At 38.9% G+C, this 25645-nt stretch overlaps 1 protein-coding gene across 1 annotated transcript in view; it reads left to right on the top strand.

Moving 5' to 3' along the window:
- The window catches only part of LOC309849205 (uncharacterized protein), a gene marked incomplete at its 5' end in the record, with an annotated part of 83614 nt that extends 78460 nt beyond the window's left edge, over positions 1–5154 (top strand). Inside the window, one exon of the mRNA XM_082701515.1 lies at positions 4917–5154. The remainder of the gene's footprint in view (positions 1–4916) is intronic.
- Between the last annotated feature and the right edge of the window lie 20491 nt (positions 5155–25645).

Here is a 25645-nt window from a genome sequence, read left to right as displayed (position 1 = left end):
ATCTAGGATTTAGGCTTTCAGGTAATGGATTTATCCTGATGTACTTCTGTTCTCTTATCTGGGATAGTGCATTTGTGACCAAAAAAACCCCTCAAGCATGGGGATGAATTTATATGTTTATAGAGTCTTTTTCATTTAAAATTCTATTGGGAGACTATCTGATTTACATCTCATTTAGGAGGATCTCTGGGTTTATCACCTGATTGAGCATGTTGAAAAAAAATACAAATACATACACACCACATTTATAAATATATACTTGTCCTATGTTTTGATAAGAAGAGATGGTCTGATGTATGGCACAGTAGCAAATGTTCAAAAGGTCATGCCATGCTTTTGTGTGTCATGGCCCAGAGCAAGATAACCTAGTTTTGATTTTTGTCATGGTTGTCCCTAGTCAAAACCATGTGATAAGGAATTTGTATTTAGCTCTTTCCATATTCCTTTCCTAACTCCCTTCCCTTCACTGGCTTGAACTTGTGGTTCTCAGTTTTAGTATTCTCAAGTTATTCACTGTTTGCTTAGAATCTTTACTAAATCTTTACCACTTGGCCTGCCCTCCTTCCTAGTACACCATGTGCCACTCTTTTCCTCTGCCCCATCCCAATGAATCTGCCCTATGGGTCTTATTTTTAGTATTGTTAGATGGGGAGAGCTAATAGAATTACAAAAAAAAAAAAAAAATGTGAGCCATCAAATTCTTTACCAACAATGATTATTATTGTGGAAGTTTAGATCCCTTTGCAGGATCGAAAGGGCAGATATTTGGGGGCTAGAAAGTGATTTGGAGTTATGTATGTCATGCTTGTAAATCCAAATACTTCCTTAACGCATCTGGCTAACTCAGAAGTACAGCTAGAATTAAAACAGGAAGGACAGTTAATTTCTGGGAGCCATAATTCTCCCTCCTTCAAATGATGCTTTTCAGAAACACTTTAAATGCACTATTCATTAACGTGGGGTGGTTTTTAAAACTGATGAAAAGACTTTAATGAAAGCAGAGTAATAGAGAATAAAGTAATCAGTGTGTAGAGGGCCGACGTTCTTGCTTCCTCACCAGCAAGGTGAGCTTCACTCCACCTGGCCTCACCTGCAGGCCGGCTCCTCCTGGTGTTAGAAACCGAAATTGATTTAGGACTATGTCCGTCCAACTGATTAGAGTTGGAGTTGTTTTGGGAAGCTCCTGTAGCTTCTAGAACATTCACTTCTAGCATTTGTCAGCTCTAGGGGAAAATTCATTGACTAGGAAATGTTAACTTTTAATACACGTGTAATGGTTGCATTTGATCTCTGTTGACAGAAGAGACATTTTTAGGCACCATGTTGCTAAGGAACTTAATTTTGAAAGGAAATCAGAGTCTTTGGATAATTCTGGATCTAGATACTCATTTAACACATTTTAATTGAGGACCTATTGAGTTAATGTCCTAACGATAGAGGTGAGCAAAAAAGTCATGGGTATTTAAGGAGCTCATACTCTAGTAGTACAAAATCCTTTCATAGAATTCAAATCACTATACATATTAGTTATTGCTTATAATTTACTAGATTTATTGAATAAATGTTTAAAAAGTATCTGCTATATTCTAAGCATGATGCTTGGTGCTGGAAATACTGGATGGAGAATATAAGATGCATGAAGTATAGTCTCTATCCTTGAGGGATTTATATTTGGGAATGAGTTATTTGAATAAATGGCCAAAATGTCAGGAATTACTTACTGCCAAAAATTAAACTCCATAAAATAGGCAGGTACAGATTTCTGCAGGTCCATTAAGAAGGACACTTATGCTAACTACATGTGAAGGCCTCGGCAGGCCTCTACTGAGAAGATAGTGTTTGACTTGGATTTGAAGGGTGAGAGGTACTCTGTAGAATGGAGGATAGTCTGCATAGACTATCTAGTCTGGCAGAAAATTTAGGGTGGGGAAATCCAAGGTAGAGGGTAATAGGTTCTAGTTACCAATTCTGATGTGTGTGTGTGTGTGTGGCATGGGTGGTGGTGGTGTTGAGGAGTTTCCCCACACCAACAAAAAGCTATTCTTGGACACAAGCTCAGTATCCTACAATTCAACTCACTTATGACCCTAAGTATCAAGAGATGGTGTCAGAGCACCCAGAACTGCCCCTCCCACCACTTCAGATGCAAATTGCAAGTTCCTGTTGCCCCTTTTGCCATTGACCTACCAAGAGGCTACAGATTGGAGATTCCCACCACCCCCTCCTTGGCTTTGATTAATTTGCTAGAGTGTCTCAGAGAGCTCAGGAAACCCATTTATTCAATGGATTACCTGTTTATTGCAAAAGGATCCAGCTCAGGAACAGACAGATCGAGGAGATGCAGGGGTAAGGTATGGGGAAAGAACATAGAGCTTCCTTCTGGTGACTCTCCCAGCACATCCCTTGGCCACTGCTGATTGATCTCAATCTCCAGTCCCTTTCTTCTCCCTGGGGGCCAGGGAAGTGCGACTGAAAGTTCCAATTCTCTTACCAAATTGTTGTTTTTCCTGGCAACCCCTAATTTTAGGTGAGGTCTAAAAGTTACCTTTTTAATCATAACAAAGGCACTTTTGTTGTTCTCATCACTTGGAAATTCTAAGGGTGTTAAGAGCTCTGTGCCAGGAACCATGACAGAGACCAAATATATTTCTTATTATAAATCACAGTATCAAAGGGGAGATTTGCAAGGTCTGAAATGCTATGAGTTTGTTCATATACAAGGTGGATAAGACTAACTTTGCACATGAGACTCACCGAACTGCATAACTTTCTTGCAGTTACCACAACGGATCTGTTCGCTTGCTTCATGTTTGAACTGGTTTTGCTCATAACACCTTGACCTTCATAAGTAGCTTGTTTCTTTAATTTATTGGAATATCAGCAATATCTTTACATATGTATAAGATCTCTCTTTAAAAATGTGTTGATGGATCAAATGTAGTACAACAATTATATGTATTAAATAATGTATAATAAAATAAACAAAATAGAAGATATTTATATTAAAATAACATGAAACTATCTCTTTAGAAGATAGATGTTATCACTGGCTCAAATTTTCAAAACACCCAAGATATGTAAGTACTCATACACCCCTCTGTAATAATTTTAATCTCTATATTATTGTTTTTAAAATACAGTTCCTGAAATTTTCCGCTAAATTCCTTTTCTATGCTGTTATTCCTTGGAGGTCTGGAAATGGAAATCCAAGGGCGCATTTAGCTCAGAGAATTGGACAGAAATCCTGTGCATTGGCACATTGACACCCCACCTTGCAAATTATGTCGAAGTGGCAAATGTGAATTTAAGTTATAACAGAGAAATGTCTGCAGAGATTTGCAATCTACTTTGATGGCCCTGAATGTCACATTTCCTTCCCTTTAGAAAAAAAAAATAATCCCATCATTCAACACCTGTAAAATTCAAGTCATTAACATTCTGTGATCTTATGACTTGTACCTGGCTCAGTTGGAGTTTTCTATTTCTTTTCTTGCGCTACAGTCTCTACCCTTCGTTTCTTCAAACTTACAATCTACGAAACTCTGTCATTGACATTCTCTCTTCATAGCCCTCTTCCTCTTCACGATGATCCCATCATTCCAGGACACCTTTACTTACAGTTTGCCCCATAAAATACCCTAATTTCTCTTCATCCATATTTTTCCATTCATTTCCCCTTCTTTCTCACGATTTTATAGACCCTGAACTCCTCTGCTTTCTCATCATTCACTAATTAGCATGTCTCCATGGTAACAGACAGTTGCAGAGCAGGGAATCATTCTCTGTACCAGCTACTGCTGAGTAACCTCTGGGCCTAGCAAGGAGGGGCCTTGACCTGATTAAGATAGGAAGACTTTTCACTTCTTGGCAGGAGAGGATCCATACATTTCAGAGAAGGCCCTGTTTCCTAGGGGGAAAGAAGAAGTCAATTTGGTTGAAAAGGAGTGTATACTTGGACTGAGGCATGCAAAATCAAAGTATGAAATAAACTAAGAAAATATTAAAGGAGATGTAGGAAAAATATCTAATGCTGATGCTCTGCTCCTGCTTTATAAGAATTAGTGGTGCTTTGAGCTGAAAGATACTGTAAAGTAAATGGTGGCAAATATTTGGTATGGTTTACCTTCTAATTTTACATGTACAATTCAATCACTGTGCACCACGAGGTTGAATCAAAACAGAGAAAAACCCTACTTCCAGTTTTGTGATGAGTATTTATCATTATTTTAAAATTTTATGTTCACTCTTTTAAGCTATATATCAACCCATAATCATATACTTACTAAGCAACCAGAAAAGCATTAATTATTTTTTTTAAGATTTTATTTATTTATTTGAGAGAGATAGAGAGAGTACTAGCACAAGAGGGAGCTGCGGCAGAAGAAGAGGGAGAAACAGGCTCCCCACAGCTTGATCCCAGAACCCCAGGATCACGACCTGAGCAGAAGGCAGACACTTACCTGACTGAGCCACCCAGGCGCCCCAAGAATGGCATTATTATTATAGGAGTTTACTGTTACATTTTCTTGATAACTTGTATGGAATTATGTAGTGCATACTTTTCCTATGTATTTTGGTAAGGTTGAGAGGCTAGGAAAGATATTATTAGTTATGATTTATTGAGTACCTATTATGTTTTTGACACTGTTCTCTGTGATTTGCGTATATTGTCTCTAAAGCTCATGACAGTTTTTCAAGGTCAGATTCTATTATTTCAAGTTTGTGTATGAAGAAATTGAGACTCACTGAGGTTAATTTTGTCTCCAAGTTCAAAAATCTAGTGAGAGTCTGGTGTGGGACTCCTGGATGCCTGAAACCAAGTCTATGTGCAGATATGCATTACCTCCACGTTCCTCCACAAAGGTGTCTAATTAGAATGGTATATGGACACGGAATGTAGACTTCTGTTTTCACAGGAAAACTTTGATCAGTAAGAAGGAGAGGCTGAAGTTTGAGGACTCCGGTGTTGGGAGCCACAGCAGCTGAAAGGTTGAAGATCGGAAGCAGCAGATGATTTTACTGGATGTCACGGAATGAAAGGTCTTAACAACATGTGGAAACTAGAAGAGCAGGAATTTATTGCTTGAAAGCTTGTTGGTCATGATGTAAACCTGTGTAAACGGGCTGGAGATGTTTTGTCCCTTGACCTATAAATCTTGGCATGACATTGCTATCCTAGGAACTCTGCTCTTTTTTTTTTTTTTAAAGATTTTTTAATTTATTTACTTGACAGAGACAGAGAGATCACAAGCAGTTAGAGAGGCAGGCAGAGAGAGAGGAGGAAGCAGGCTCCCTGCCGAGCAGAGAGCCCGATACGGGGCTCGATCCCAGGACCCCGAGACCATGACCTGAGCCGAAGACAGAGGCTTAACCCACTGAGCCACCCAGGTGCCCCAGGAACTCTGCTCTTAATGGCCAGTGGGGACGGCAGCTTGTGTTTGCAGGAAGAGTCCTAACTAACCTTTTATTCTCTACTCTCTTCCATGTCTAGGATGCAAACATTCCTTTTCCAAATTTGAATGAGATGCTACCAGTTTGTCTTACTGTATTTTGTCAGGTGAAGGCCAACTTACATCTCAAATTTGATTAAAATCGGAAAGACTATGCCCTTCGTTCAGTCTATGAACAAAATGTCTGACATGTAAGGGGAAAAATACATTAATTGATTGTTTTCTTTATGCCAGTTACTATGCGAAGAGCTCTCATACGCAGTTGGTGGTGGCTGAGGGTACATCTCTTTGATCTGCTTTCCCAGGGAGTATAACCATGTGGCCCTGGCTGCTGTACTCTAAAATCTGTCACTAGTTTTGTATAGAGGCTGAAAGGATCTGGGCACCAATTCTGACATCCCCACACCACCAACCAATTCCCAGACACCAGGTGGAATTCAACTCAATTCTAGCGCTACCTACCCGGAGATAGCATTGGATCCCACAAGTTAGGGACTCGATCCTTCAAGAGTGTTCCACCACCTCCCACCCCAGGTTTTTACCTGTACTTCTGACCAACTGACTATAAATTCAAGGTGCCAATGACTGCCTCCTTGCACTTGATTAATTTGTTAGAATGGCTCACAGAATTCAGAGAAACACTTTCCTTGGTCATTGGTTTATCATACAAGGCTAGAACTCAGGAGCAGACAGGAGAGATGGGAGGGCAAATTGAAGGACACCGAGCTCCCACGCCCTCTCCAGCTGGGCCACTCTCCCTGAATCTTCACTATTCTATCAACTCAGAAGCACTGAACCCGGTCCTTTTGGGTTTTTAATGGAAACTTCCTTTCAAAGGCATAATTGATGAGACTGTGGCCACTGGTAATTGATGTCCATCTCCAGCCCCCTTCTCTTTCCTGGAGGTGTGGGACTGAGAGTTCCAACCTTCTAACACAAGGTTGGTTGGGAACCTGCTGCCAATCTTAGGTGACATTCCAAAGGTCACATTAACATAACGAAAGTCACCTTTATGGTTTGCGTCACTTAGGAAATTCCAAGCGTTTTAGGAGTGCCAGAAATGGGACAAAGACCAAGTATGTATTTCTTTTCATACATCACAATATTACAAGGTCACTCTTCCCATGGGCTGCTCCTAGCCAACAACTAAGCTGCCAAGGCAGCTCTGTTTCTGGGAGGTGGAGTGTTCTGCCCATCGGCTTTGCTGAACTCGCTTCGAGGTACCATCAAAACTCTTCTACTCACCTTTTTTTCTTCCCCTCTCTCCTTTACAGGGGCCGAACTGCATTTGGGTCTGACTTTTCTCCGAGCCTCCACTTGTTCTTGCCTCACTTTACTCAGAGATGTTTCCCCTAACGAGTTCCTTGATTCTGCTTCTTGGAGGATCTGCATCAACACATTGTCTAACTCAATCTTCCCAATCTAATGAGCTATTGAGAACGATAAGAAATTGACTCTCAGGGATTTTGAAGTCTGCTTTCTGGTTCCCCTGCTAGTGAGTGGTAGGCTTCAAACCCATCTCAGAGTGGGGGTTGGTTTTCGCAGTCTCTTGACTCTTCTGGTACCACACTGTCTAGGACCCCTGGCTGTACGCGTCACTACTTTCTATGCTACTTTGCCTTTTGACAAGTTCTATAGTGAAAAAGGGAATAGATAAAAATTAGCCTAAAGCTCTCTGCCAAAAGAAAAAAAGAAAAAGATCTGGAAGGCAAGTTGTTAATAGAAAACATTCACCCTTTTCCAAGCATAACTTACAATTTAAGCTTCTCCGTATGTGTCACTGACAGGGAGCTGTCTGGCTACATGAATATGTTGTTTTTCTCTTTTTTTTCCCCTCCTTACACCCCTTTTTAGGTAAATCAGAGATGCAAGTGCTGTATCTGTTTTTCAGAGATAACATGTGAATTTGTGACATTCCCTGTGGAGTCTGAGGTCTAGGAACCTATGAAGAGATCACAACGAAACACAAGCATTCTGTTTCCAAGTGCTAGAATGATTATTGTCTGGAAGTCTTAGCATTATTCAAAAGGCAGCTCTTCTCATTTGGATCAGGCAGCGGTGTGTTTTCTGAAGGCGAGAAGGCCTTTCAATAAAAGCTGGTACAGAGTGGGGCTGCCGGCTGCTTGGGGTGCAATGGAGGCCAGCAGTAAAAGCCACGGTAGCTTCGGGGAAGCTCCAGCAAGTCTAACCGGTTCCTAATGAACGGAGGGCCCCATAGGGAGGTGTAGAAGACAAAGGGAGACTTTCATTTTTTTTTATTATACTCCCCCCGCCTGCCCACTGCTTTTTCATTCCAGGGAAAGAAAGTATAATTTATTGCATTTCATTCAGCCCCGTGAAGGTTCGAGAGGACAGAGAGCCTGAGGACCCTCACCTGAATGGCTTCTTGTAAGATGCTGTGTGCAGGTCTTTGGTGCTAGGAGAACACTGACTCAGTTCCCTCTTTGCTTGGCACGGACCGCTTTCAGTGTGACTTAGGAAAGGCATTCTTGGCAGAATGGTGCCGCTGGTGTTGTGGGTGTTACAGACTGACATATAGACACCGGCTGCCCATCCACTCTCTCTGTTCCTCGGCTCAGGGCCCCAAACAAGGGCAGGCCTCCTGATCATTGTCTGATTCATTTTCCCAGATGAGTCTACCACAGAATCTTAGCTCATTTGGGCGGAGGCCCCCCGCTGTTGGTCTTCTGCCTCAACATTCCTTTTAACTGCATAGTGTCCTACTGGCCTCTCCAGCTCTTCTCTCACGGTTTCTTCACATCCAAACAAAAGTGCCTCCCCTTCTAGAAACTGCCATGCTCCCTGTGCCACATGCGTTTGCCCATGCTGTTTCTTCTTCCAGGAGTGTCGTATGCCCCTTGCTAACTCCTACGCTCTCTGCCTATCTGGTACATGTCTAATTCCATTAAGACGGAGTTCAAATGAAACCTCAGTGAAGCCTTCCATGACCTCTCGAGACTCGATTAATCACTTCATTCTCTGCGAATGTCAGTAATTTTGTTTAGCTGTAATGAATGTTGCTTCTCTGTGAAGATGCAGATTCAATTTCAATACATTTTCTCCCAGTGACTACTAAGTGCCTGGCCCTGAAATGATCACTTTGATATATAGCATTTTTTTGAACTATTTGATGAAAAGACCAGAGATTATGAATTGTATGGATTGAGATGGGCTAGTGTGTCACTCTGAAATTACTCTTGACTCTTCAGAAGAAGGAATGAGTATACATATTAGGGGCATTTTCAGTCACATTTAATTTGATTAAACAAAACAACAAAATCTGTTGCTTGAAGTCTATGATTTCCCCAAAACTTTTGGGAAAGTGTTCTAGAAATTAGTGAACTCTCCTTCCAGCGATCTCTGTCACACTATGGTACATATTAATTATCTCTGAAGGTCTCTTTGGAAGTTACGTTATGTTAATCGCACTTGTTGTGAGCTCTGGGGGCCTCCAGACTCCTTGAGTCAGCAAGGCATAGGCCCTGCCTGGTCCCACTCTGCATGGCCACCCGAGCCAAGGGCAAACCCATCTCATCCACTCCTTCCTGCAATGTTGTAGGTGACAGCCAGCATATCTACACAATGCAAGAAGCACCACTATTTAATGTATAGGATTTTGACATACTAGCTACATTCTGCTCCATGCCATGAGGGGTAGGCAATCAGCTCCATGAAATGATCAACAGTCTGAAAAATAGCTTTTATTTTTTCACTACTCTGACTGTCAAAAAATACCTTCTGAAGCTGACAACTCTGCTTTTAGTTGAAAACAGACACCACAGACTGGCAAACTGTAGCCTATGAGCCAAATCCATTCTGTTGCTGGTTTTCATACATAAAGTTTTATTGGAACGCAGCCAAGCTATTTGTTTCCATATTGCCCGTGACTACTTTCTCATTATAACGACAGAGTTCTCTAACACTGCTGGGAAGTTGTATAACGCACAGAGACTAAAATATTTACTACTTGGTCCTTTTTGGAAAAAGTTGGCCAACTTCTGATGCAGTAATCCAAGGTTCTGCCAGAAACCATACATGCAAATTCTTCTTACCAAAAAGCCCGATTTTGAGAGTGTTTTTCCTCTCAGATCTCATTCCTGAGCCATTGGTGAGTTTATAAGCTTCCAGACACCTAAATCTTAGCATGGACTTTGCTGCTCTTTTACTTTTGGTTACCAGCACTTCCTGAACCAAGATGGTAGTCCTTTTCGGTAGGACGTACCTACCTTCACTTTCTTCAGCTTTGCCTCTCTCTTTTTTTTTTTTTTTTAATATTTTATTTATTTATTTGACAGACAGAGATCACAAGTAGGCAGAGAGGCAGGCAGAGAGAGAGAGAGAGGAGGAAGCAGGCTTCCTGTTGAGCAGAGCCCGATGAGGGGCTCGATCCTAAGACCCTGGGATCATGACCTGAGCCGAAGGCAGAGGCTTTAACCCACTGAGCCACCCAGGTGCCCCAGCTTTACCTCTCTTAAATCCCCTTTGCTCTGATTACCTATTAATTTTTGTCCTTCCATGTATATAATTTTTGGCAAAAGGTTAGGTGTAAATCAATACACAAGTAATATATACTCTTTGTGCATCCATAGTCTGTTGCGTGGAATTAGCTACTTGTGTGTCTGCTTCTACTTCCTGGATCAGACCTTCTGGGGATATTGACCATATCACGAGGTATTTTGCACATGGGACATACCCAATAACTGTGTAGAGGTTTTTGTTGCCCGTTTTTGTTGTCCTTGGTGTATTTAGTAGCAAGCTAGTTTTAGCAAGCGTTTCTGAGATCAGCATATTCAGAACCTAAATTAATTGGCCCTTTTGGTAGAAATAACTGTCTGTGCAAGGGGCTAATGTTGATTCCTTGGTTGAAAACTTTACTTAGTTTTCATGCTTTTTTGAATAAAAATAGTGACAGTAATTATATTGCTTACTAAATGTCTAGTATTTTCTAATGCATCAGCGTACATTGTTGAACTTACTTCTCATAGCAGTGTGCTATGATAGGCCTCGATATTCTAATTTAATAAGATTGTGAAATAAGACTCAGAGACAATATAGCTTGCTTAGGGGAAATGTTATGGGGGTTTTGGCCTGCAGGGGTCTGGCAGGTGATGTCCCTGTAGGAAGCAGGTGGGTGTAGTGCAGTGTGGAGTGGTGGGGACCAGTGAGCACGCGCATTGTCTGAAGGGGCGGCTGCTCCTCCGCCCCCGCTAGCTGCTGCCATGCTCCAATATCAGCTCACGGTTGCATGACTTTCCAATGTTTTAGAAACCAGAAACCCAGACTTCGAGGGAGATGTTTTCATTTTAAAAACACTGTTCAGTCGTAACGAAATGTACTGTGTGCCAGACCTGGCACCTGCACAGTGGGTCTTCAAATGCTTAGTTAAGACCACACGGGTGAGGGAGAACTGCTTGCTTCTGAATCCTGCTTCTAGCACATTCTGTGCTACTTTAGGCAACAGAAACTCTCTAAGACTCAGTTTCCGTCACATGAGACAAATGGTAGTATTGGCTTCTACCTAACAAGTCCAGACACTTAAATACCAGTATCAGACATACCATGATAATCAGAATGTTGAATTCGATTATATTTTGACTTCTTGATGAGTTTTGCTGAAGTGTTTAGCCCATGTCTGCCATGTATAACATAATCACTAAGTGACTATATACTCATTATGATTATGGATTAAGGACACAAAGCTAGTAATTTCATATCTAAGATTTGTAATCAGTCTGCATTGTGGCAAAGCCACATTCTTTTATTTCAGTGCAATCATGCTTCTCATAATTCAGTATTTTGTTTTGCTTCTCACTCTACTTTTCCAGTTGTTAATCACAATGGAAACAGTTTCTATATTTCACTAGCAGACCTGGAGATGCTACCTTGTCAATGAGCAAGGACAGATGTAGGCATCAGAGGTAACCACAATACTGAACAGGAGGAAGGATTTCACCGGGGAAAAAGCGGTAGCCAAACATTGCATTCAGCAGGTAACTACCTCTTTACCTGCATCTTTCCATCAAACTGGTGTTTTTCCTAAGAGATGTGGTTAGTATAATAATGGAATATTTTTCTTCATAAAACTTTTTTTTTAATAGGAAACTTTACATACACTATGTGCAGGGTTTTCTTTCTTTCTTTCTTTCCCTCCCTTCCTTCCTTCCTTCCTTTCTCCCTTTCTTTCTTTCTTTCTTTCTTTCTTTCTTTCTTTCTTTCTTTCTTGTCCTGAAAGATTTGGGTAAAACCCTTGTATCTTGGCATACAGTGGCAGCACACAATGGAGGACTAGATTTGGAAATGGAGGCTCTGGGTTCTACTCTCAGTTCTGCATGCAAATAACTGTGTGATTTTAGGCAAACCACTGCTCGTAGGATGATTGGAGATTATAAACCCAAACTACCAAGAGTGAGAATATTTGTGGACGTTCTTTGTTTCTAGATAAAAGTACAGTATGAGCACTATGGTTATTTTTATATGTTATGAGAGTGGTATACAGTACACATGAAATTATAACCACTTCTCTACGACATCAATGATTTCAATAACAGACACACTTTGAATTGTATTCATTTTGGTTTTGGCCTCTCACAAATAGATAACGTGAGTGTTTATGTCCTTTTTGTTTATTTACTTTACTCTGAAACAGAGCAATTTTGCAGGCAATAATAAGAATAAAAATGAAGGGTCTGAGGAAAGAACAAGAAGTTTGGAATAAGTAACATAAAGAATGTACATGGAGATGACTGGTGTACATGAACGAAATATCAACTAGACTGAAACCCCTGATCGTGTGTAACTTACATGGCTTAATGAGCTGAATTCTTTTGTTTCACTATTACTACCATTTTTTTTTTTCCAGTGGTATCCAGTACTCTGGACACAGGAGCAGAGAGACAAATAATGTGTTTGTTCATACAAGACAGATAATTTTTCAGAGGAATTGAGGGAAAGGAAAACAAAAGGAAACATATTGAGGGTTTAAGAGAGAGAATTATTTACTTGATAGACAATGTGTTTCAGAAATAATGGGAAGGGAAATGGGGTATGAAGGTCCAAAGGAGACTGATTTTATGGAGAATATGTATATCCTTTAATAGCTATTTTTTCCCTGAGATCTGTGAGTGTTAAACTCTTAGTCTCTCATGTCTGAAGATGTCTTTAGTGTACTGGTTATGAAGATTAGCTGTGTTTGGTTTATTAATACTTCAGGTTTATTAATTTCCTCCTAAAATTTAAGAAAGCCACTACATTCTGGCATGTATTCTTCTTTTATTTTATTTTATTTTATTTATTTATTTGACAGAGAGAAATCACAAGTAGACGGAGAGGCAGGCAGAGAGAGAGGGAAGCAGGCTCCCTGCTGAGCAGAGAGCCCGATGGGGGACTCGATCCCAGGACCCTGAGATCCTGACCCAAGCCGAAGGCAGCGACTTAACCCACTGAACCACCCAGGCGCCCCATGGCATGTATTCTTCTTGAGGGGAAATCTACTAATTGTTATTCTTTTGTCGATAGGTTTTTTTCCTGTGGTTGCTTTTATGATTTTACCCTTATCCTTGATATTCTGCAGCTTTTCTATCATATGGCTAAGCATGGGGTTATTTTTATTTATCTCAGGACTCAGGTATTTAATTTTTGAAAACTCTTAACTATATTCTTTTAAATATTGTTTTTCTAACATATTTTCCTGAAATGCCTATTAGATATATGTTTAAGACCCTCATTTTATCCTTTATAACTTTTTAAAGTTTTTTTTTTGTCTGTGATATATTAAAAGCAATTTCCACAATATTATCTTTCAGTGAATTATGTTTTGTCTAGATATTACCTCATCTTTTGGGCTTTAAAAAAATTTCCATGAGAATTCTTTTTTTTAGATTTTATTCATTTATTTGACAGAGAGAATAAGCAGGGGGAATAGCAGGCAGCAGGAGAGGGAGAAGCAGGCTCCCTACTGAGCAAGGACCCCCCCCCCCCAGACTCAGGGCTCTATCCTAGGACCTTGGGATCATGACCTGAGTGGAAGGCAAATGCTTAACTGACTGAGCCATCCAGATAGCCCTCTATGAGAATTGTTTTTTTAATTCTAAGATTTCTAACATTTCTACTCCAATTTTTGTTTGTTTTTGACTGATTTTATTGTGTATATATATTTTTTCATATCTAAACTGCTTTAAAGGCTTATAATGCACATTTGTGTAACTCAATTATCTCAAGTCAAATACCTCTAAATAACTCCTATGCAGGTCAAAAGATAAAACATTGCCACCAACCCAGAATCTCCCTTCAGGCCACTTCTTAATCCCTGTCCTCTCTCTTCTCTACAAAGATAACCAGTATCTTGAATTCTGACACCATCATGTAGAGTTACCTGTTTTTGAAGTTTATGTAGTTGAAATAATAGAATATATATTTTTTGGATCTTATTTCTTTCGCTCAATATCTTTTTTGTATGATTATTCTCTCTTGTTGCTGAGAGATAGAATTCATTCATTTTCATTATTTTTAGTATTTAATTGTATTGATATACTGCAATTTAATTATGCATTCTAATGTTAACAGAAGTTTCATTTTTTTTCAGCCAGGATTTATAATGAATAACGTTATTATAATCATTCTTGTATACATCTCTTGGTGCACATGGTGTACATTCTTATTAGATAGATATATAGAAATGGAATTGCTAGCTTAAATTACATGCATATCTTCAGCTTTAGTAGATAATACCAAGTTGTTTACCAAAGTAATTTTATGAATTTATAATCCTACTAACAGTATATGAGAATTTTTATTGCTCCATATCCTTGCTAACACTCGGTATTGGTTGTTTTTAGTTTTAACCATTTTGGTAACTGTACTATGGTATCGCATTGTGAGGTTGGCACCTTTATATAAATTTAATATAATTTAAATTTAATATAATTCTTTGGATATCCTTTTTTAAGAATACCTGTTTCAGTGTCCTACCTCTTTTTCATTGGATTGTCTGTATGTTTCCCTAATTGATTTTTATGAGTTTTTATATATTTTGGATATCAACTCTTTTTTGTTTAAATTGTTGAAAATACTTTCTTCTATGCCATGGCTTATGTTTTTATACCATTTTTTAAAAGATGTTATTTATTTATTTATTTGAGAGAGAGAGAGAGAAAGTGCATGAGTTGGGGGGATGAGGAACAGAGGGAAAGGGACCAGCAGACTCCACACTGATTGCAGAGCCTGATGTAGGGCTTAATCTCATGACTCTGAAATTATGATCTGAGCTGGAGCCAAGAGTTGGACGCTTAACAGACTGAGCCACCAAGGCACCACTTATCTTTTAGCACTCTTGACAGTGCTTTTTCTCTCTTCAATCATCAGAACTTCTTAATTTTAATATAGTAATACTTATCATCCTTTATTAACTTAAGAAACCTTATCCATCTCTAACATCACAAAAGTATTCTACACATTATTATTACTATTATTATCAGCCATTCATATAAATAACCTCAGACTATTTGGAATAGATTTTGTCTATAGTATCTGTGGATATTCAGTTATGCCAGAAACATTTATTAAAAAGACTCTTTTTTCCCCATTGCTCTGCAATAGCACATTTATTATAAATCAGTGTTTATATATACAGCAATCTGTTTCTTAGCTCTTCACTTTTTTCAGTTGGCCTATCTGTCCACCATTTGTAACACCAATATACCATCTTACTTTTATAGTTTTATGATAATCATTGATATCCAATAGAGCAAATCTTTTAACTTTTTCCTCTTCATCTTGGCTCTTCTTGGACTTCTGCGTTTCCAAATAGAAATTTAATAATAATTTAAGAATCAGTTTGTCAAGTTCTACACATACACAAAGCTATTGGGAGATTGAAATTATGATCAGTCTATAGATCATTTTAGGGAAAATTGACATCTTTATGTTATTGACTCTTTAGTTGATCAAGAATTATCCTATAGGTGTTTAGATTCTTAAAATTTTTCCCAATATTATTTTGTAATTTTCTGCTTAGACATTTTTAATTCTTATATTTATTTCTAAGTACTTGATATATTTTGCTATTAATATAAATGATATTTTAAAAATTTTCAATTTTTGTGGCTCTTGTATATACAGATTCAGTTGATTATTATTTATTAACCTTTACCTAGGAACTTTACTTCTTTTTTCTTTTTTCAAGGTTTTGTCATGGAAATTTTCAAACATGCAAAAATAGAATTGTCTAATAAACCTCCATGTGTCCTTACTCAGCTTTAACAATTGTGATCAGTTTTTTCATCTCCTAACCTCATATTTAATTCTAATAATTTTCTACAGAGCTTTTGAATTTTCTATATACACAGTCATACTATTGGTGAATAAAGATCATTTTATTTCTTCTTTCTCTAGAGTATTTATTTATTTCCTTTCCTGGCTCCTTAAGATACTGAGAAAAATGTTGGTAAGTGGTGAGAGCTTTCTTACCATGTTTGTGAACCTGACCATGCTTTTCTCTTTTTATCAAATGGCATTTAGAAAAGAGATTCTTCTGTATTTGAGTGTCATAGGGATCAATGCTTTAACTAAGTTAAGACACGTTTATTCTTAAATATTTGCATAACTTGATAAGAGCTAGTCATAACTCTTACAAATTCACAACTGGTTTAAAAAAAACACTAAAAACATGTCAGCATGTAGATCCCATGTTTACATGTAGTTGCACATTTAAATTTAATTCTTGTTTTCCCAGCACCATTTATTGAAGAGACTATCTTTTTTCCACTGTATATTTTTTCCGGTTTTGTCGAAGATTATTTGCCCATAGAGTTGAGGGTTGAAATGGATAAAAGACCTCAACGTGAGACAGGAATCCATCAGAATCCTAGAGGAGAACATAGGCAGTAACCTCTTTGATATCAGCCACAGCAACTTCTTTCAAGATATGTCTCCAAAGGCAAAGGAAAGAAAAGCGAAAATGAACTTTTGGGACTTCATCAAGATCAAAAGCTTCTGCACAGCAAAGGAAATAGTCAATGAAACAAAGAGGCAACCCATGGAATGGGAGAAGATATTTGCAAATAACAGTACAGACAAAGGGTTGATATCCAGGATCTATAAAGAACTCCTCAAACTCAACACACACAAAACAGACAATCATATCAAAAAATGGGCAGAAAATATGAACAGACACTTCTCCAATGAAGACATACAAATGGCTATCAGACACATGAAAAAATGTTCATCATCAGGGAGATTCAAATTAAAACCAAATTGAGATACCACCTTCCACCAGTTAGAATGGCCAAAATTAGCAAGACAGGAAACAACATGTGTTGGAGAGGATGTGGACAAAGGGGAACCCTCTTGCACTGTTGGTGGGAGTGCAGGTTGGTGCAGCCACTTTGGAGAACAGTTGGAGATTCCTCAAGAAATTAAAAATAGAGCTTCCCTATCACCCTGCAATTGCACTCCTGGGTATTTACCCCAAAGGTATAGATGTAGTGAAAAGAAGGGCCATCTGTACCCCAATGTTTATAGCAGCAATGGCCATGGTCGCCAACTGTGGAAAGAACCAAGATGCCCTTCAACAGACGAATGGATAAGGAAGATGTGGTCCATATACACTATGGAGTATTATGCCTCCATCAGAAAGGATGAATACTCAACTTTTGTAGCAACATGGACGGGACTGGAAGAGATTATGCTGAGTGAAATAAGTCAAGCAGAGAAAGTCAATTATCATATGGTTTCACTTATTTGTGGAGCATAACAAATAACATGGAGGACAAGGGGAGATGGAGAGAAAAGGGAGTTGAGGGAAATTGGAAGGGGAGGTGAACCATTAGAGACTATGGACTCTGAAAAAGAACCTGAGGGTTTTGAAGGGGCGGAGGGTTGGAGGTTGGGGGAACCAGGTGGTGGGTATTAGGGAGGGCACGGATTGCATGGATCACTGGAAGTGGTGCAAAAACAATGAATACTGTTAAGCTGAAAAGAAATAAAAAATTAAAAGAAATTTAAAAAAAATTTAATTCTTGGCATTTACTTTATAGTTACTGGAGTAATTTAAAAAGTCTTTGGCTCTCTGCTTTTGGCTCAGGTCATGATCTCAGGGTCCTGGGATCAAGCCTCACATTGGGCTCTCTGCTCAGTGGGAAGCCTGCTTCCTCCTCTCTCTCTGCCTGCCTCTCTGCCTACTTGTGATCTCTGTCTGTCAAATAAATAAATAAAAATCTTAAAAAAAAAGATAAGCTATAACCATCTACAATTTGACACATTTATTTGCTGTATAGTTTGTGAAAATGCCTTTAATTGTTTTATGTAGAAAAAAAATTTCAACTCTGACAGGTGTCTCCTCTTCAGCACACTTCTTAGTTCTCATCTGCAACAGGCAATAGCGGATACAAAAGAATTTTTAACTATGAGAACTGAATATTAAAAGAATGAACAGTTTATTAGATGGTATTTTATTTAACAACCTAGGAAATTCCCAGTCACTTGAAGTTCCAGGGTAATTTCAAGTGCAGTTGGGAATTTGACATTCTCAGTGGAGCTATTATGTCTGGCAAACCTTGTAGGTGAAATAAGTACATTTAATAGCGCATGTGAAGGGATAGTTCTAACATCAGCTTTGATTGCTCCATTTTCCACAACTGAACTGGGTTGCTCAACATGGCTGTTATTGTTCTTGATGTTGGGGTAGAGGTTTTTTGTTTTTTGTTTTTGTTTTTGTTTTTTTTATAATAAATTTATGACTGTCAGGAGACATCACCTCGACATACATGGCGTCGTAGCCTTCATAGCTCCATAGAATTTTTTCTGTTATGTTCTTGTGAAATTCTGTTTCATTGCCTTAGCGGCTTCAATAGTGTTTTGTCAGCCACTGCAGTTGGGTCCCTGTGTTCTGCCTCAGCCCCCACTACAAGGCCATCCCCTCTCTTTTACCCTAAATTTTATATTCTTTTAGAAAAAATATGTGTTTTACATATGTTATTGCTCTGTATTTGGAGTGGAATTGATGCATCAAAGTGTGAATATTGTTTCATTTTGACCAGAAGTCAGAGCTGGAGGCCCTCTAGCAGCGAGCTGGAGAACAAACTGGAGGCGAGTGAGAATGGAGACAGAGCCACCATATGAATCTTGGGAATGGGGCCAGTGCCTTGGAAACGGAAAAGGAAGAACAGCGTTTGAAATCAGCAGGCTAAACTAGAAACCTCTGAGTCTGCTTCCTGACTCATAATTCTGGGGACTCTGGGTGTGTGAGGAAAAGCTGCACTGAGAATCAGGAGGACAGACATCAATTAAACCAAAGAGGCAGATGGATCTTAAAGATTTAGGGACATTTTTCCCCTATGGAGTAGAAATTCTTGAGGTGCTTGGATCAGGACCTAGGTATAGTGTGGCAAGATGGGGACAGGATGGGAGGAGACAGAGGGTCAGACCAAGATATGCACTGGACTGGCTGCTGTCATGGGGAGAAACTAGCTTTGTGTACCTAGAAGATTTGCAGCAATTTGTTGGGAAATGGTAATAAACATTTAGAAGAAAGGAGATATATGATGGGTTGGGGAGAGAGAGAGACAGATCGGTGAAAAATAAGTGAATATTTCTGGGGTGTCTGAGTGGCTCAGTGGGTTAAACCTCTGCCTTCAGCAACAGGTCATGATCTCAGGGTCCTGGGATCAAGTCCCACATCAGGCTCTCTGCTCAGTGGGGAACCTGCTTCCTCCCCTCTCTCTGCTGGCCTCTCTGCCTACTTGTGATCTCTGTCAAATAAATAAATAATTTAAAAAGTGAATATTTCTGTTAGTCCAATTATTCTCCAAACTTCAAGGAGTTACAGATGCCTGACTTGGCTCTGTGGAAATAATTCAAATTACCAAGTATTGCTCACTTATAATATCTAGGAGTCTAGAAAATGCAGGAATACAATGACAGTGTTATAAGAAGACATTCATGTCTTCTTTTCAAAATAAATATCCCATAGACTTGTTGTTCCATTAGGTTTGATTTTGTGTTTAGTATATTATGTAACTATCTGGATATTTATATCTCATTATAACTTAAGTAAGCCAGAATTGAGAGACCAAGGAAGCATGATCTTATAGTATCTGTTAAAGGAAAGTTTCCTATCTATTCATTGTTTTACTTTTTTCATTCATTCATTTGTTCATTCATTCATTCATTCATTCGACAAATTTCTATTACAGGCTTTGGCTTTTTAAGTGCCAGGGAGTAGTTTGAGCCCTTAGAAGTACATCAATGAACATTATCATAAAATTTAATTTGTAGGAAACTAGGTTAAGAAAAGAAGGAAACAGAAAACGTCTGTGTACTTCCTATCTAGTCTTCCAGTAGTGGCGGGAGAATAAGAACGAGGACCAAGTCTTTTAATCCCTAGCTTAATGGCCCACCCTTCAGTGAATTCAGTTTTGAAACAAAATATGTTGAACAAATGTGTTAGTTTACAAAGGACTGCTAGGAATTGGGAATACAATAATAAATTGGGATTCCTGGTCTTAAAGAACAGATTCCTTGAAGCCAGACAGACAAACAATTACGAACAAATGACATGATCATTGTTCTGATAGAGTTAACACAGGGAGATCTGGAGCACATAGTAGTTTCAGTTCCCTGCACTGGAAAGGATAGAAAGGCTTCTAATGAGGAGCTCCCAGGGGCTCTAGAAGAGGAGAACTAGCTGGCATTGTTAATTAAGGGACTGGTATTCAGGCTGGGGAGGAGAAAGTGCAAACATTTTCCCTAACACCATTCTGGTGCTGGCATCTTGTTACAGTCTACTTCAGACCTTTTTTTTTTTTTTTTAAAGATTTTATTTATTTATCAGAGAGAGAGATGGGGAGAGAGCGAGCACAGGCAGACAGAATGGCAGGCAGAGGCAGAGGGAGAAGCAGGCTCCCTGCTGAGCAAGGAGCCCGATGTGGGACTCGATCCCAGGATGCTGGGATCATGACCTGAGCCGAAGGCAGCTGCTTAACCAACTGAGCCACTCAGGCGTCCCTACTTCAGACCTTTTTGAAATTAAGTTTTCTCCCTCTCTTGATACACTAGAGGTGTTTTGTTCACCAAGCTCTCTTGCGTGGCCAAAGACAGAAGAGTTGGAAGTGAAGGCGTGCATTGACTGGGAAGAAGACTTTTAGTGTGCTGGAATGTTCTAGGTCTTGATCTGGGTGTTCGTTGCACGAGTAAATACACATGCAAGATTCTATTGAGATATGTGCTTATTAGAGCTGCGCATTTTACTAAGTGCATGCTAGACCTCAATGAAACAAGAAAAAAAGAAAAAACCCAGCCCAAATGGTCTCACTCATGTCGTTCCTACAATACTAATTTTCATATGTGACCATTTAGTACTTGGTATCAAATATATTTTGGGTTTTTGTTGTTGCTGTTGTTGTTTTTTGTTGATTTTTTACTCTCTGATTTTTTTTTTTTTTTTTCAGAATCTTTTCAGAAACCAGATTACAAATGCCATTCAAAAGCTTGATTTTGCCCTTGGCCCCTGCTTGTCCTCTGCTAGAGAATCCCCACAGTCTCAGATTGAAAATATATAAACCCATACATAGGATACAATTCATTTTATAGTGTCTTAGGGGCTTCCTTGGCATACAATTGTGGAACACGTGCTTTCGTTTCTCTCTTTGGGTGCATTGCAGAAGGGGATAATTCTACTATTTCTCTTATTGTGTCTGGGAATGTGTACACAATTTGCATACTCAATTAATATTGCCGATAGGATGAGTATGGAGAAATGCAGAAAATGTTTGTTTCGTTTGGATCTATGAGCTTGGAAAAGAGAGGGAAAGTACCTAAATGGTACACTTAACGTGTATTTCTTCTCAACCCCTTAAATAGATTAAAAGAGGAGAAGAAATAAGACAGTCTTGAAGGTTGATTGAGGGATAAAACACCCACAGAACAAATTTGACTTATTCAAGTTTTATGAATCTCCAAAGAGCAGGTTTAAGTAGACTTGCCAGAGCTTAGATATATACTTCTGCCAAGCAAGATAACTTTTTAAAGAAAAGAGTTCTCTGCATTTTCTCAGGTCAAAAATCAAGTTTGTAGCTTAGCTTTTGCTCTTGGAAAATATCAGACGAAAAAGAAAAGAAAATATGCCATTTATTTAGTGATCGTAGAACACCTTCAATGAGAGAACTAATCTCAGATAAAGCAATTCACGGGTCAGAAGAAGCTCCATGGAAGGGTAACGAAAACGAAGGCTGGATTCTATTCGTGTTACTCAGACGGGGGATATTTTGAAGTTCACTAAGGAAAACCTCACTGAATACTTAAAAGAAAACCCAACCCTTCAATAGAACTGTATTATAAATGTTAAACTTGCTAAGGGACTAGATTTTACGTGTTTCCGATGCTAGAAGAAATGGTAATCCTGTGAAGTGACAGAGGTGCTAGCTAACACTACTGTGGTGATCATATGGCCGCGCAGGTGTATTAACTCAATATGTGGGTCATCTTAAACATACACAGTGTCAAATGTCAGATATCACTCCACTAAAATCAAATCAAACCACCAACACCATCACCATCACAAAAACCCTTTCTAGAGCTCTCTTTCCCTTGGTGACCTCTGTTCCTAATTCCCTCTTCTTCTCACCATGACTGTGGTCCCAGATAGCTCATTCATGAAGGGCACCATGCTTTTGCCCAGTCAAATTTCTCAGTCTGTTTCTTTGCCAGATGTGCCTCTTGTGCTTCTTAGTGTGTTTTTCTTATTATTTTTTTTTAAAGATGTATTTACTTATTTTAGGGAGAGTCGGAGAGAGAGTAGGGGTGGGACAGAGGGAGAGAATCTTGAAGCACTCATCACTGAGCACAGAGCCCAACCTGGTGCTTGATCCCACGATCCATGAGACCATGACTTGAGTCAAAACCAAGAGTCTGACACTTAACAGACTTAGGCCTCCTAGGTACCCCATGTTTTCCTTTTTCTTTAAGTATCTCTGCCTCAGATGTCTCATTCCCTGTCTTTTATATCTAGAGTATAAACTCCTGGAGAGCAGTGGATTTTTTTTTTTTTTAAGATTTTATTTATTTATTTGACAGAGAGAGATCACAAGCAGGCAGAGAGGCAGGCAGAGAGAGGAGGAAGCAGGCTCCCTGCTGAGCAGAGAGCCCGATGCGGGCCTCGATCCCAGGACCCTGAGATCATGACCTGAGCCGAAGGCAGCGGCTTAACCCACTGAGCCACCCAGGCGCCCTGGATTTTTTGTTCACTATTGTATCGCCTGCACCTGGTCTCTAGTAAGTAGCTCAGTAAGTTTTTGTTGAAAGAGTCAATTTAGTCAAGGAACAGAAGTTTCTAGAAATCCCTATGTCATAGTTCACTTGACACAAGTTTTGTATCATTGTCTTGTGTTTTATCAGCCTCTGAATTAAAGCAGGAATTTTAAGTCTGCGGTTCAAGAATGAGCTTCAGAGGGTGTGTGATGGGCTTGCAGGCTAAGTCTGGGTACCTCTTGAAGGGTGTGTGGGGAAAAGGAGAAGTTTCCTAGTGCTTATGGACACAGAAATGTTTCATATTTTTATTTTTCTTACTCTCAAAAAAATTTAGCATAGATTATGCAAAGAAGGATGTGGTAACAATGATTCTTTTTATGTGACTGGCAAACTAGGTATGATGTTTTTGACTCTAAATAGATATTAAGCTGATTAAGTAAAATATCAGGTAACTGTAAGGCAAATGATGTTATGGGGAGAAGGGAATCTTTACTAGTCAGATTGTAATGATTACTGGAAAATTCTTGGGGAGAAAAAAAAGGTGTGTTATTTTCACATTCACTTTCAGAGAGAGAAAACCTAACTTACATGATAAAATATTTAAAAATAATCAAAAATTAAATATTCTGATTGATGACACTTACACATGAGTCAAGAAGATTAAATGTGATGTTTTATAATTTTAAAATGTTTTTCATGTGATTTTTCTATTATTACAAGAGAAGCATCAGAGACTGCTGAGTGGATTAATAAAATGATCTAATTGTATTTTTAAATATTTCCCTGTTCAAAGAGAATCTCAGTAACTGTTATTTTGAACATGAAATTGTTACACACATGGAACAATGGGGATACATGGGAAGGTAGGACATGTTCTTTTTGAAGAAGGATTTCTTTCGGATCTGAGAGGAAATAGCACCAAGGTTGGTCTTCTGGTTCAAGGTGGTACTGAGAGAAATGATAGCTCAACCAAGGGGTGTTGAAAGGGGGCTTTTGGAAAAAAAAATATGAGAAGAAATTGCTTTAGAAAGCTGTTTGGAAAAATAATAAAGGTACTAATAATATGTTATTTTCAGAGTCAGTGTTAGCACATGACCCAGATCCCCTCACCACCCAACCCCTTAAAAAAAAAGTCACTCGGGAAGAAAGAGACGGGTGTTTTGAGGAGTGAACCTGGACTACAGTTCTTGAATATGTGGTTTGGCCTTGAAGCAGATCACTTTCATTCATTCGCATTCAACATTACGTTAGCAGCTATACCTCTGTGCTCTGTTAGGACGGTCAGTCTATTGGCAACTCTGGTGAATGCAAGGCAAGCGGCTTGGTTGAAGCATAGAAAATTTGGTGGCTTGTGGGTTTTTAGAAGGCAAACTAAAAATGGGACAGGTCCTTATCATAATCAGTTTTCTAATGAATAAAGATGGTGCTTCTCTGCAACCCACTACCCAGGTAGATAAGCTGCTGAAGGGCACCTGGTCCGGACCTGCGATCCCACAGCTTCGCTGAAGGGTGCCTCAGCACTGGGCGCGTCTCCACTCTCATTAACCTCTGACCCACGCTGGACATGCTTCAGCTGAATTGGAATCAAGATTATATTGTAATACGAACAAATTACCCTGTTAAATTTTTAAATGTTTAGTAGCAGGACATAGGCCAGGGTTACTCACACACGGTAATTAGACATTAAGCGCCTATATGGTAGGCTAACTACAGAACCTGTTTGACGAGATTGTTTTCTAACGTTTTTAATTAATGAAGAATGAGCAAGATAAATCTGACATGTGAAGAGCCACACGGAGTTGTGAATAGTGAGAAGTTTCAAAATAGTGGTTTCCTGTTTGTCCTTTCAAAGGATGAAAATGATCTGGCACGGTTAAACGTTTCAGTTTTAAATATTTTCTTATCAGGAGTGATTTATGCTTGCCCAGGTAGACTGTATGTGAAGATGTAAAACTTACAATAAGTATTTAAAATGCTATATTATCATGGGCTTCATGGGTGATAGAGCCCTCCTATTGGCAGCTTTGAAGAGCAAAGAATGTCTAATTAGAAAACATTCTGGGGGTGCCTTGGGCTCAGGTCATGATCCTGGGGTCCTGGGATAGAACTGTGCATTGGGATCCCTGCTCGGGTGGAGAGCCTGCTTCTCCCTCTCCCTCTGCCTGCTGCTCTGCCTACTTGTGATCTCTCTCTCTCTCTCTGTCAAATAAATAAATAAATAAAATCTTAAAAAAAAATTCTTATATATGAAATAAGCTTTCCAGTTGCCTATGGATATTCATTAGTCATGTGTTTCTTGTTTTAGCTCATCTTAATATTAGAGATAAGATGTAGACTTTATCAAAACATGCACAACACACACACCTACAGAGTTCATCAGAGTTACAACAAATTATTCTCAGCTATGACAATAACCATGGTTTCCATTAGTAGAAATTTGAAATGGTTGATATCCAGTTATGTATCCATATAGTAGTTTTAAATAGTTAACTATTAAATGAAATTATTCTTTAAATTAAAAATAGCAAAAAATAATTTAAAGAGATAATTTTCAATTTCTTCCCTGTTTTTATAAGTCTTCATTTTGAAAGGTAGACAAAAAGCAATTGCCACCACTTAGAAATGGTTCATTACCATATTAGTGAGTTAGGATTTATAGTTGTTCTCACAATAAAAATTCATGATTTTTTTTCACTCCTGTGGGTTGCCTCTATGAAGAAACTAAAAATTTGCATGATGCAACTTAGGTTGGTTTCAGAAATACAGCATATGACTTCATCTTTTATTTCCATTCTTCCTTATGATTGGGGAAAGCCTGTTCAGTCTCATGTTGCCCAATCCATGCTATAGTTTTTGTACTTTGATGACAAACCACAACTATGACATTTTTTTACTACTATTCTTTGTTCTACACATTTCTTTGGGGGGAGTGCTGCTCTTTCTCTTTCCCTCCT

This window comes from Mustela nivalis (genome assembly GCF_964662115.1).
Source record: "Mustela nivalis genome assembly, chromosome: 15".
Taxonomy (NCBI): Eukaryota; Metazoa; Chordata; class Mammalia; order Carnivora; family Mustelidae; genus Mustela; species Mustela nivalis.
This window is presented reverse-complemented; position numbering and strand designations above follow the sequence as displayed.